At 41.4% G+C, this 13,419-nt stretch overlaps 1 protein-coding gene and 1 long non-coding RNA gene across 3 annotated transcripts in view; both read right to left on the minus strand.

Moving 5' to 3' along the window:
- Positions 1-13,419, minus strand: part of LOC309380783 — a 249,884-nt gene that overhangs the window by 56,191 nt on the left and 180,274 nt on the right. The window lies entirely within an intron of this gene.
- The window catches only part of KCNN2 (potassium calcium-activated channel subfamily N member 2), an 86,926-nt gene that overhangs the window by 11,204 nt on the left and 62,303 nt on the right, over positions 1-13,419 (minus strand). The gene's annotated exons all lie outside the window — the stretch shown is intronic.

A 13,419-nucleotide genomic window follows, 5' to 3' on the forward strand; every position in this document is an offset into this window, starting at 1 on the left:
AGCGTGAATGCACAGACTCCCGTAGAGGAGCTTATAGCTACTTCATTCTTTCCTATCTCTTTTTGCTGTCACACCATGTTATGCCTTAGTATGTCATCCCAACCCATCTGGTTAACTTCTATCCAGACTAGCCATGAGTTGTAACCAAGAACAAACCATGGTTTGTTGGAGCCTGTATGTTCACGCTTTTGGACTAAGCCAAGGTTTGATGTGCAAACCAGGCCACTTGGTCTCACAAGAGAATCTTCTTGCTCCAGTGATTCTGCACATCATTTTTGTGTCTGCTGTTTTCTCCCCCTGCCACAATGAGAAGGAACAAAGGAGGATAAAGCTGAAAGTATTGGCAATATGTTAAACAGCTCCCCGCTAGTTCTCCACAGAACGTTAATATTCTTTAGTTGGGAAACTAAGGACTGTAAGTTACAGATATCCTGTTGAAGGCAAAAGAAGTTGGGACTTTATAGGCCATAGACAAAGGGTAGGATAAGAGATGTGATTCTTCGAGCAGCCGATACATGCAATGGGGTTTTGGCACTGACACATAAACATCAGTTCCTTATTTGATATTAGAAGTTTTCAGTTTTCTCTGCTGGTTATGAAAACAAACTAGGGAGACTTAAACAAGTTGCATCATTAATATCAGTGTTAAAACACTACTTAACATTTACATTATAGCAATAATGAGCTTAACTAAGCCAATTTATAGTGAACTGATCAGTGTGTCTATTAAGGAGGGCAGTATAATTATATTAGGAACAAATCTAATAAAAACAGAAGCCTGTTTAAACTTTATCTTTGGACTTTAATAAAAGTCCTACCTAAAATCTAATTAACCCATGGAAAGTGAAATATTGTACAATCTGCCCTTTGCTCTACCCACAAGGGGGAAAGGCTGACATTCCATTAGTAACAGTTTATAGGGATTCTATACATTAAACATTTATTGACATTAATATTTGATTTGTATTGAAATACATTGCAGCTCTACAAATCCTTGTAAAGATGAATATTTGGGATGCTCTTCACAAGACTTTAATGAACTTTTCCTCTATAAGGTAAATTTATCTCATGCACACCCTCACAAATACATTTATAAATACGCTGAACAGCAGAGAGCACCCAATGGGTATGGTTCTTCAACCAGTTGTAGATCCACCTAACTGGAGTAGTATCCAGCCCACTTTTTACTACCTTGTCAGCAAGGAAGACTGTCAATTGCCGAAATCAAGATATATTATGTCCACAATATATTATATCTAACCCCTTTTCAGAGCCTGAATGAAACCATGTGAAATAAAACAGCCTAGAACATCTAGGAGAGTCCGTCATGGGAAGAAGATGTGCATAACAAAATACTGTAAGTCTTTCGTCAGGAAGATATACGTGCACTAAGGGATTCTCAGCACCTGCAGTAGCAGAGATCTCAGCCTTTGGAACCCCTCTCTCTCTCTCTCTCTCTCTCACACACACACACACACTGGTTTTTCTAGAAACCACCTACTTTTCTTTCAGGGACTGAATCCACCTCCAGTTTCCTGGCTGAACAATGTTGCATAGAAACTAGTTTCGGGAAATAAGGGATTGGCACGAAGCGTTATGTAGCTCTTTTTTAAAAGACAAATGAATAGCTGCACTTTTGCTTCCTGAACTATTGTGTTCCCATTTTCCCAACAATACAAGCTCTATTCTGTCTTCCATATACTCTGCTTTCCTTTTCAAGTCTACCCTCTCATTTTTAATAGGAGGAATCATACCTATTGGCACTGGATCAGAGTAAGGGCAAGTATAAATCCATTTTTTCTGGAAAAGCTTAGAACAAACTGTGATTCATGATATAAAGAGGTTTCTTTTTTAAAAAAGAAAAAAGTCAGGCCTCCATAAATGTACAAAAGAGCTTCAAAAACACGTAAATTATTTTTTGAACTCCACCGTTCCTCCCTGCCATACACGGTCTGTGCAGCGTATTCTCCAGAAGCTTAACCATTTCCAACAAATGATTATATGCTACAGCTGGTACTTCAATGACTAATTAACCTTCTGAGAAAGAAAGCCTTTGTTAAAATGTCACCAAGCTCACAATGAATAGAGGGAACATCTTGAGATGTCTAGGCGAAGACCAGTAGCTAGGAGTCCTGGAGTCCTTTAACAAAACACTATATATATATATATATATATATATATATATATATATATATATGGTACAAGATTTGGTTAAGCATGGAGATTTGGCTTAAGATGATTCATTTGTCCACATGCTAATGTAAGAAAAATCAGAGAGCCACAATGCTTAGGTCCAGAACTAAAAAGTACAGCCGACTGAATTCAAAGCAGGAGGAAAACAATCACAACTGCCTGCAGAAAATCTCACATTTCTATAGCAGTTTGGTTCTACAGCTGTTCTCATCCTGCTGCTTCCACAGCACATTGTGCAAGAAGCAGAGCATATCCGAATTTACTTGCGCTTTCCTCGTGAAATGACACAAAACACCCCTTCTTCTGTGGCTTCTAACTGTGGAAGGGCACTGCGGCATCCAACTCAGAATTTGGATTCAGAGTTGTGGTTCAGTTTCATCTTTATGTGCGGCACGGAATAGTTCTGATATTTACTAAATCCTACTTTCCCCCTTGAAAATCCAACACAGGGATTATCTACATAGGTACACATATGCTCACAGGCATTCCCTGGTTCCCACAGGGTAACCCCCCCACTACACACACTGAAGTTTGACTTGACAGAAGTATTATGTTGCACCCAATAGAACAAGCTGCAACGTCTGCTTGGTTGTGTGTGTGGAGGGGCAACAGTTTCTCCAGTTTGCAGATGGGCCCAGGGACCCAAAATGGTTGACAGCCCCTGATCTAATGGAACTTATAAAATACAGGGACAGGGTTAGCCACTTGCGCAGAATTCAAGACACAACAAAGGACGACGGAACTAGTTTAACTGAGAGAATATATCTGTCTGATATACATGAACATGAACCCATAATCCTAGTTGTGATTTGGAATTGCCATTCAAACAGAGTGCTGGTGAACAGCATTGGCTATTCTTCTACAGTTCTTCACGTCAAGTTGTTGTGAGCAGGGATTTTCAACCTGACAAATATGAAAGAAAAGAGAGAGGCTTCTTTGTGTTTATGAAGAGTTTGTTTGTCTCAGATTAGTTCTGTCCTATATTAAAAATCAAGCAGTGATAGGAGTTGTTTCTTTTTGTTTTGCAATGCATTTCTTATCAATAAAAACTTTGGTATGGCGTGAGCACATTTTTATTCTGAAGGTGTGTCCCAGAGAAGACTTTGAGAACCACTTCCATAATACAAGTGACAGATCTGAATCTTTGTCTTGGCTTGCATGTCTCATTTATGTATAGTTTTTGCTACTGTATATTGCTCATTTACATACAGTGGTACCTCGGGTTACATATGCTTCAGGTTACAGACTCCGCTAACCCAGAAATAGTACCTCAGGTTAAGAACTTTGCTTCAGGATGAGAACAGAAATCGTGCTCCAGTGGCGCGGCGGCAGCAGGAGGCCCCATTAGCTAAAGTGGTGCTTCAGGTTAAGAACAGTTTCAGGTTAAGAACTGACCTCCGGAACGAATTAAGTACATAACCAGAGGTACCACTGTATATAAAATCAGTGCATGCATTTCAATGTATGCAACTTGAGAATGAGTAACATGAAATACCATTTTCCATATCCTGAGTGAAAAAAGCATTTGGGTTTTCAGTAATTCTGCCCAGCAAACTCCTTAAAGACTGCAACAATTTGGACAAATTTTAATTCTTAGATATTCTTTTAATGCATTTTTTATTACAGGCCAACACAGCTAGTTTTCCTTTTTGAATGACTTGGAGAGTATTGAATTCAGCCATTCAAAAACAGTGTCCTAAACTGGAGGAAGAGGATTTTATAGCATAGGGAGGTGGGGCTTTATTTTCTGAAGGTAATTCCCTTCCAGCTACTAGGAAAAGCTACTTAATTTGACCAGTTTACTCTTTTTTTAACCTAGTACACTACCTAAAATTAATCTCCAGCTCTGCAAATATAAAAATTACCACATTTCCCTATGTGTGTTTTGCTTAAAGCTACAGAACTGCTGGATTTTATATCTGTTAAAAAATTGGGAATTGGCCAATGTCTATTTGTCTATTTCTTCCTCTTCGGATCTCTAGGTGCAATCTAAAAACTGCAAAGCACTTAGAAGAACCTTATATGATAAATCTGCTATCTTGTCCTACACTTCAGCTAAAGACCAATACCAATGTAAACTTTCTGGTTTCAACGCAAAGTCAGCCTTCCTCCCCCCAAAATTTTCCTTAACACCTAAACCTGATAAAGGGCTTTAAAGAACTCAAAAGTTTGATCACTAATTTGTGGCATTTTGCTGAGGTAATAAAGATATTTCCCTACTATTATTTGTTTTTCTTATGGCCCAACACAGCTGCCTTTGCTTCTCTTCTTCCTGATAGTGTTTTTTAATCCCCCAAAAGATATCTGTTTTTCAAAAGTTTTGCTTAAACTGTAGTCCCCACCCTCTTCCTTTATTTATATTATTTATAGTTATAGATAATTTTTAAAATCTTAATAAATTAGTCATAAGGAGAAAATACATTTTTTTTCAAACATCTGTTGCCTATCATTAAGACACACACTTCCAGAGAGCAAAATGAGAGAGCAGTCAAGTTTGAAAGTCAACTGGCTACGTGTTAGGTCAGGGGTTGGCAACCAAAGGCCCGTGGGCCAGATGTGGCCAGATCGCCTTCTCAATCCGGTCCACGGATGGTCAGGGAATCGGCGTTTTTTTACATGAGTAGAATGTGTCCTTTAAAAAAAATGCATCTCTGGGTTATTTGTGGGGCCTGCCTGGTGTTTTTACATGAGTAGAATGTGTGCTTTTATTTAAAATGCATCTCTGGGTTATTTGTGGGGCATAGGAATTCATTCATTTCCCCCCCCCAATATAGTCCGGCCCACCACATGGTCTGAGGGACAGTGGACCGGCCCACGGCTGAAAAAGGTTGCTGACCCTTGCGTGAGGTACTCTCCTTTATGACTCTCAGGAAAACACCACTGAACTCTCCCGCTCCTTCTAGATCTCTCAAGCAGTTTTGAGTTCAGCCAAATAAGAGGCGGATTTCTGTCTTTGCCCACAAAATACTCTTCTATACTTGCCTGTCCCTGGGAAAAGGTAGCTGACCCATTTCTTGCTCATTTCCCTTGGGATCCAAAGAAGAAGAAAGTAGGTCCGCTTTACAGACAATGTTGGGAAATTTAGTTCTCACCAGAAAATGCACAACAATCCGCCTTCTCCTCTGAATAAAATGAAAGGCCTGTAAGAATTTAAATAGACATTCCATTCATTCTGGGATCCCTAGGTGGAGAGCCAACCGAATGGGCCAGTTAAAAAAAGCGTTGCGGATATATATATATATATATATATGAAGCAATTATTGGAGAAATGAGAGCAAAATCCATCCCTGAGATAGGTTTTAAGATAAGTGAGACCTTCTGCAACAAGAAGCTGCAGCCTGGAAGTAGTAAACAGAAATGTATTCCATTAGGGGGAAATGTGTCACAAAAAAATGTGTATATTAGACAGAACTGGATACCAAAAAATGGGCATTTTAGGTGCAGGAGCATGCAATATCTAAATGTGCTTGGGTCTTGCTGACTTGCTGTTCCATGGGCGGAGGTGTCATAGTAACAAAGGTACCACTACAGCAGATAGAAATCTGAAATCCAACATGTGTATAAGGCAGTGCAAACTACTTTTTAATTCTCTTGCTTAGGGAAGTCTGTGGCATGGCAATGGCTAGCACAAGTTGTGCCTTAGTTTGCTCAGAGGTTGTTGTGCTGCACAATCACCCATGAGCAAGGAAGGCATAGACAGAGCAGAAAGTTGGGGAATTCTTTGCTCCCATGCTCAAAGCAGCCTCTGACTGAGAATGAGAGAGACTTTCAACAGTGAATCATCTCTGACTGGAATATTTCTATCTACGATCTTTTTAGACTTCTAAGGCAGTGGAAATACTGTTATATTGTTTATGTTTCACTGGTATCTACTACTTTCCCTTTCCCTTTTTAATTATTCAAGTTTTTATTACATCAGCAATTTTCAATTGGCCTTTTCTGAACCTTCCTAAAAGAAACGTATAATTCAATCCCTTATCAGCAAAGCTAATTATGTTGTTGATACCAAAATAATTTACATGGCTCTAAGAATTGAACATCCCCCTCCCAGAAAAAATGGCAGCCATTAAGCATTTTATCTCAATCATCAAAAAACCACAAAGGTATATAATAAATTCTTAATTTCTCCACAATGCAGAACTTGGTCAAAGTCACTGAAGCTTCAATGCTATGGTCCCTGGGAGAAAGTCTCAGGGACACGGGATACCTTGGGTCCTACTTGTTAGGATATAGTTCCATTCCACCTTAAAAGGGAAAAGGCTGTTGTGTGTCACATGCTTGTTTACTTCCAGCTTCTTGCTGGGAACTTCCGTTTGTATATAGCTTTTTTTCTGGCTGTTTTTTCTGGACACGGAGGCAAGCAGTCATGTTTTTCCTTTGTTCTGAACGTTGAATAAAGCTGTAAATATGCTCTCCTTTCTGCATCTTTCGTTATGGAGACTCTGCTGAAAGGGTGTGCACGGGTCTTGGAATGTCTCTGAGGCTCGTGTCCCTAATTGACTGATGCTGTTCCACGGGAGATCGGTGATCGTCCGGAGACAACTTGGGGCCTGCCTGATGCCTCCGTCTCCCTGGCAGTATCCCAATACTACTCTCTGACACTGGAGACAGAGCTATGAAAGTGAGAGTGATGTCGGGTCCCCACTCTGAGCCCAAACAACATCAGAGCTTCGATGTCAGCATGGGGCATGTGGAGAGGATGTTCAGGGACAGCTCTGGGGCAGTAGGGGGCATGTGGGCACTTATCCAGAGGCACCAGCTTCTCCAGAGGATTGGGGGTCCCAACGTGATGCCACACAACGTCCTCTGAATATTGAGGGGGCCCATCCCCTTCAAAAATATATATATTGGGGGCCGAAACTGCCTCAGCCCCTAGGAGTTGGTGTGCTTGCACTTATGGAAAGGACCCAAATTGTCTGGGTTCCCCAGCATCCCCCAAGTAGGGAAAAATTTAGACCAGTGGTTCTCAACCTGTGGGTCCCCAGATGTTGTTGGACTACAACTCCCATCATCCCTGAGCTCTGGCCTTGCTAGCTAGGGATGATGGGAGTTGTAGTCCAACAGCATCTGGGGACCCACAGGTTGAGAACCGCTGATTTAGACCATCTGTGTGTGGAAGATTGCAAGATTGAAACACTATCATTTGCAGGTAGTCAGACCATCAGTTCATTATAAGGCGTGTGTGTGTATACTAAGGGTGGGTGAGTCTGTCAATTTCTGTTTCTTTCCATCGCTCATTTTTTCCAGTCTTGAGTTCAGTTTTCCACATCAGTTTGCAATTTATTGATTTTTTAAAAGGCCTCATGAAAATTCTCCAGCATTTTCATGTGAATGTCTCCTAACAGGCACGTTTGTGTATGCAATTTTGCTTTATACACACATTTTGCAAAGCAAACTCTCCCTAATGTAGTGCATTTGATATGCTTCCCCACCACCACCAATATTTGCATTTCATGTACACTTTGAACCAAAATATGCATTCTGGGGGACATTTCTCACCTTCAGAATTGCACTGCGAAATTCCGAATAGTGTGAATTTTCATAAGCTGTGTTTTGGTTTGCAGATTGTTTTGGAAAGTGAAAATTGGGTAGGTTCACTTTTAAATGTCAAGTTAATCAAAGTGCTCCCCCATCCCTAGTATGTACTAAGGGCATGGACACGATTCAGCCTAGATACAATTTTGGCATACTTTTCAGCCACTTTCATTACTGCATCAAAGACCAATGAAGCACAATCTTGCACCTGCTGTTTGTGTGGCATCTATGTGACTGTCTCCTTATATGTAAAATGGGCAGGATTCAACCAGTGAGTTCTGCCAGTGAAAGCCCCACACAAGGATATCCACTTGCGGGTGGTGAGAGAACTCTAGGAACATTGTGCGGGGAGAGAACAGGGATTGTTCTGTCTGGCAAGCCAAAATGTTTGCCCTGACATAACAATTGCCTCTGGCAATTGTTAATTTCTCCCAGTGTTCTCCTGTGGCTACAATGGATGGGGGTCGTCAAGAGAAGAGACCCTCACTTTGAGCTACAGTAAGATAAAATATTGAGACATTAAGGGAACTGTGACCTGCCAGTGAAAATTTGTCTTATGCTATCTATATTCAATTCTTCATTGAATATCAGAATGTTGAATCTACTTCTCTGGAACACTACAAGCAAGAGAAAATCAAGTCTGCCATCCATTGTTGTATTCGATATCTCATAATCAAAGATATATGATCCCTGAGGATGGAAGTTCTATTCCAAGTTATGACATTTAAGCTATTAATAGGCCAATTCTCTATGAAACGTGGAACGGTCGTTCGAAAGCCACTTATATTAGAGGCTATGACAATATCATGTTGATATAAACTTATTATGTGCTGCACAAATCATTGCTTCCATTTGTTCACGTCAAGGTATCTGAGCTGAACTACCCACATAGTCGTAACATCGTATGCCTTCTCCTCGGGAATTGGTAAATCTTGCTTCCTCTCCACATGCCGTTGTTCAGTACAGTGGTACCTCAGGCTACAGATGCTTCAGGTTACAGGCGCTTCAGGTTACAGACTGCACTAACCCAGAAATAGTACCTCGGGTTAAGAACTTTGCTCCAGGATGAGAACAGAAATCGCGCTGTGGCAGCAGCAGGAGGCCCCATTAGCTAAAGTGGTGCTTCAGGTTAAGAACAGTTTCAGGTTAAGAACGGACCTCCGGAACGAATTAAGTTCTTAACCTGAGGTACCACTGTACTGAACACAGCTCTTTTGTTCCCTTTGATATGTATCCCTTTGGGAGCAGCCAGCAGGGAGCGCACACACCTTGCCTCCTGGCACTAGCATCTTAGGAGGGGGAGAGGCAAAGCGGCAGGGAGGCTGGTGCTGTGTGGATGCACCAAAAGCAGTGCTGACTGCCTCCACCATAGCGCCTGCATATGCCTGACTTTCTCACCACCTGGCCCTCACCTTCCAGGTAGGGAGTTTTGGGAAGTGTGTTGCATACTGTCAGCCCTCCCCGCAAGCTGACTCTGATCCTGTTTATTTTGCATTAATGGAAGATGGGCCCGTGGTGTTGCACAATTGCTCTCTATTTCATCAATGTCGCTGTGACTTAGTATATTGCACTCTTCCAGGTGGAAGCTCCCCATACTCCTAGATGATGATAATAATAATAATAATAATAATAATAATAATAATAATAATAATAATAATATATTCAGTATACCTGAAGGAGTGTCTCCACCCCCATCATTCTGCCCGGATGCTGAGGTCCAGAGCCGAGGGCCTTCTGGCAGTTCCCTCACTGTGAGAAGCAAAGCTACAGGGAACCAGGCAGAGGGCCTTCTCGGTGGTGGCGCCCGCCCTGTGGAACGCCCTCCCATCAGTTGTCAAAGAGATATTTGGCATTTAGAAAACATCTGAAGGCAGCCCTGTTCAGGGAAGTTTTTAATGTGTGACATTTTGATGTATTTTTAATCTTTGTTGGAAGCCACCCAGAGTGGCTGGGGGCTGGGGAATAATAAATCATTATATTATTATTATTATTATTATTATTATTATTATTATTATTATTAGCTGCCCATCTGACTGGGTTGCCTCAGCTACTCTTGGTGGCTTTAATGCTCAAGTAGGACTGCAGAAAGTACTCTAAGGAAAGGTAACAGGTACCCTTTTCTTCAACAGGAAGTAAACCATATAAAGAGCATAGCGCAAGATGATCCTTATGAGCTCCGCTGAATGCCCCCAGTCAGCATGGTTTGAAGTATCTCACATTCATGGATAATTCAGAATGCTGAAGCGATCCAATCCCCAACGTTAATGCCATCTCAGAATGCCCTTTGTCTTGAGCCTATCCAGGGAACCATCACCCCCCAGTACAGAAAATACATGACCGTATTATGTCACCCAAAATAATAACGGTGATAAATATAAGGCTATAATATTTTCTATGGAACGTGTTTAGAAGCGGGGGTGTGCACTGACCACAAGATTTGGTTCAGCATTTTGGAAAATAGCCGGCATCAATCTGAAGTGCTTTGTACATTGGTTGGTTTGCCTCAAGGTCCATCCGAATCAGTTTCATTTTCCCCCTTCCCTCCATTTCATTACTGGAAAAACAAAACAACCCTTTATCCCTTCTGGCAGAAGTAGATGGTATTTGCAAGCATGCTAACCCCTACAGAGTGGATAAAGTCTGCCAAATGACAAATAGATGCAGGGAAGTTCTGCCAGGTACCTTAAAAAAAGTTTTGATTTTAGCAGATACTTCTCTGCAACCTTTTTTTTGACATCTGGATTGCTAAGGTGCCCCAGGGACTCTGTTTTTTTTTTTGCTACCTCATACAGTTCCTACTTTGCCTCTGAAAAGCCCAACATTCCTTTGAGGCACTCCATTTTGGCTCAGGATTTAAATCTCATTGTCAGGTGGTGGTGTGGTTGCTCGAGAGCAAACAGGCAAGACTCCAACCCGTCTTTTCCAGACTTTAGTATCTGTACAAACCATCTTACAGTGCAGAGCGTCTCAAGTCCATTCTGCTAGCAGAATCTGGGAGTGGGCGGTCCTTATACCTTCCCCAGCATAACAGTCATGTGACCCCCATCCTTCTCCTCTCTCTGTGCGCAAACCTACCTACTGCGCAACGTGGGCGCTGGCAAAGGGGGACTTGCCTCCCCTCCCCTTTGCTCAGGCTCGGTGTTGAGGCTCTCCCTAGCATCTTCTGATCCCTGCGCCCCTTCCCCACTGGAGGCGGGGCTTCCCTCCTCGCCAGAGTAAGAACTGCTTCGCAAGGTCTTTGGAGGCTCCCTGTAACACAACTGCTCTTCCACCTCTCGCCTCTCAGCTGATGGCAGTTCCACTCATGCACACCTCTATTTACAATACTAGCTAACTCATAAAGTACACTAGAGACATGACACAATAGAAGAGTACAATTCCTTACTCCTGAGCATTTTTAAGCTTCAGGGTTTCAGATGGATATATTTCAGTATGCGTGTAACTCTCCCACTAAAAAGAAATGGGGCCAAAGGCGCTTATGTTTCCTTGGATCATGTGCAATATTACCATTATTTCTACAGTATTTACTCATATGCTCTAGTGTAATTGCTCCATAACTTCTCTTCACAGTATTCGGTCCTCAACAGCTGTGTTCTGATACATCCTGTGTGTGAGCCCTACACCATAGAGATAGAGAAAGAAAAAGACATGGCAAAAATGTATAGGACCAGTACAAATATATGCTGGAAATGTAAAGAAAAAGAAGGTACCTTTTATCATATGTGGTGGACTTGTAAGGTAATAAAAGCTTTCTGGGTGATGATATATAATGAAATGATAAAAATGTTTAAAATAACCTTTGTTAAAAAAAACCCCCCAGAAGTTTTCTTATTAGGAACTATAGGTCTCGACATTCCAAAGGAGCAGAAAAGACTTTTTATGTATGGAACAACAGCTGCATGGATGTTACTAGCCCAGAGATGGAAAGAAGACAAGGTCCCTACTAGAGAGGAATGGCAAACCAATCTGTTGGACTATGCTGAAATGGCAAAACTGGAAAACTCAGAAACCAAGAGGATAAAAACTGTATTTAAAAAAATGGGAAAAATTTACAAGTTATTTAGGAGACCACTGTAAGCGGATTGGCAGGATTTTGATTTCACTTGTAGTGTAACAAATACCATGGACAATATGGATTGATATAAAAGTTAGTGTATTGAAGAATATGCAGTTGTAAATCTTCTAAATAGGACCCCATGGAAGGGGTGGAGGGAAGTTGTGAGATTCAGAGGAATCTCTGTAGGTGGACATATATATGGATTTTTATAACTTTGTACTTGTAAAACCAAATAAAAATGGTTTAAAAAAAAGAGAAAGAGAGAGAAGGCTAGATATATTACATTCCCCAATCCACTGTATTTGGGTGTCTTTAATCTGGACAGTTTATGACTGATTCTTACAATAGGGCTATCACGTTATCTACCATGTCAGATCCTTCAGAGTTTTTGTACATTGCTTTTTCGATCATTTAAGGAAATTGTCAACAGGACAGAACAAACCCTCTTCAAACAGGGACAAGAAGTCCTGTGAGGGATTCCCAGAGGTTCCATGCAGGTACAATTTGTCACATAGAGAAATCTATGTGTAGTTAAACAGAAAGTAGCTGTAGCCACATACTGGTTTGTATGAATCAGCTAACACTGGCAGGCTTTCCACCCACCCACCCATTTGGTGGCCAGTAGAAGACCAGCTTAACCAGTAGAAGAAAGTGGAGGGACACCTCAGATCAATCCAATGCCCCTCACCCAGCCCGGCACAAGGGGGTCTGGATTGCAGTCTAAGTCTTCCTCCATAAAGTAGGCCACTATAGCAAATCACTATTTCAGCTGGCCTCTCCTTTCCTTTATTCAGTTCCACTATATTCGTTGAGGAAATTAGGGCCCCCAAATGGAGAGGGCATTATTCAGGATTCCCTTTACACAATTTTCTGGGCTGCCCCTTCCCGCCAAAGTCAGCTCTCACCATGGTCAGTCATAACCTAATGCTCCCTAAGCAAAACTACCATTATGTACTCCATGTGTGACAGCTCTTAAAAAGTGTTCAGAAACTCCAGCTGCCGCTGGAGTATATAAAAGTATATTAAAGGCCACTTTCTTCCATATATGCCCCCCCCCATGTGTCCTCTATTCAACATCCAAGGCCACTGCCAAAAAAAGTTCAGCAGATGTGTACTTATAACAGAAACTTCTTGGTAGAGCAGCCAGCATTGTTGAACGCCCTCCCCAGAGAGGTCTGCCATTTTCAGGCTCTTCAGAAAGCCTTTATAATGTATTTTATGCATACAAATTCTTTTTATTGGGATTGCAATGTTTTTCTTTTCATTTTAAATCATTGCTTTATCACTGATAAAGAAAAAATCAGGATACAAATTATTTAAAAATATAACATTAGGAGAACCAAAGATAGATATACCGTATTTTTTGCTCTATAAGACGCACCAGACCTCAAGACGCACCTAGTTTTTGGAGGAGGAAAACAAGAAAAAAAATATTCTGAATCTCAGAAGCCAGAACAGCAAGAGGGATCGCTGTGCAGTGAAAGCAGCAATCCCTCTTGCTGTTCTGGCTTCTGGGATAGCTGCGCAGCCTGCATTCGCTCCATAAGATGCACACACATTTCCCCTTACTTTTTAGGAGAGAAAAGTGAGTCTTCTAGAGCAAAAAATACGGTAATTTTATTATTATACTTGGC

This window comes from Podarcis melisellensis (genome assembly GCF_964234715.1).
Source record: "Podarcis melisellensis genome assembly, chromosome: 11".
Classification (NCBI taxonomy): Eukaryota; Metazoa; Chordata; class Lepidosauria; order Squamata; family Lacertidae; genus Podarcis; species Podarcis melisellensis.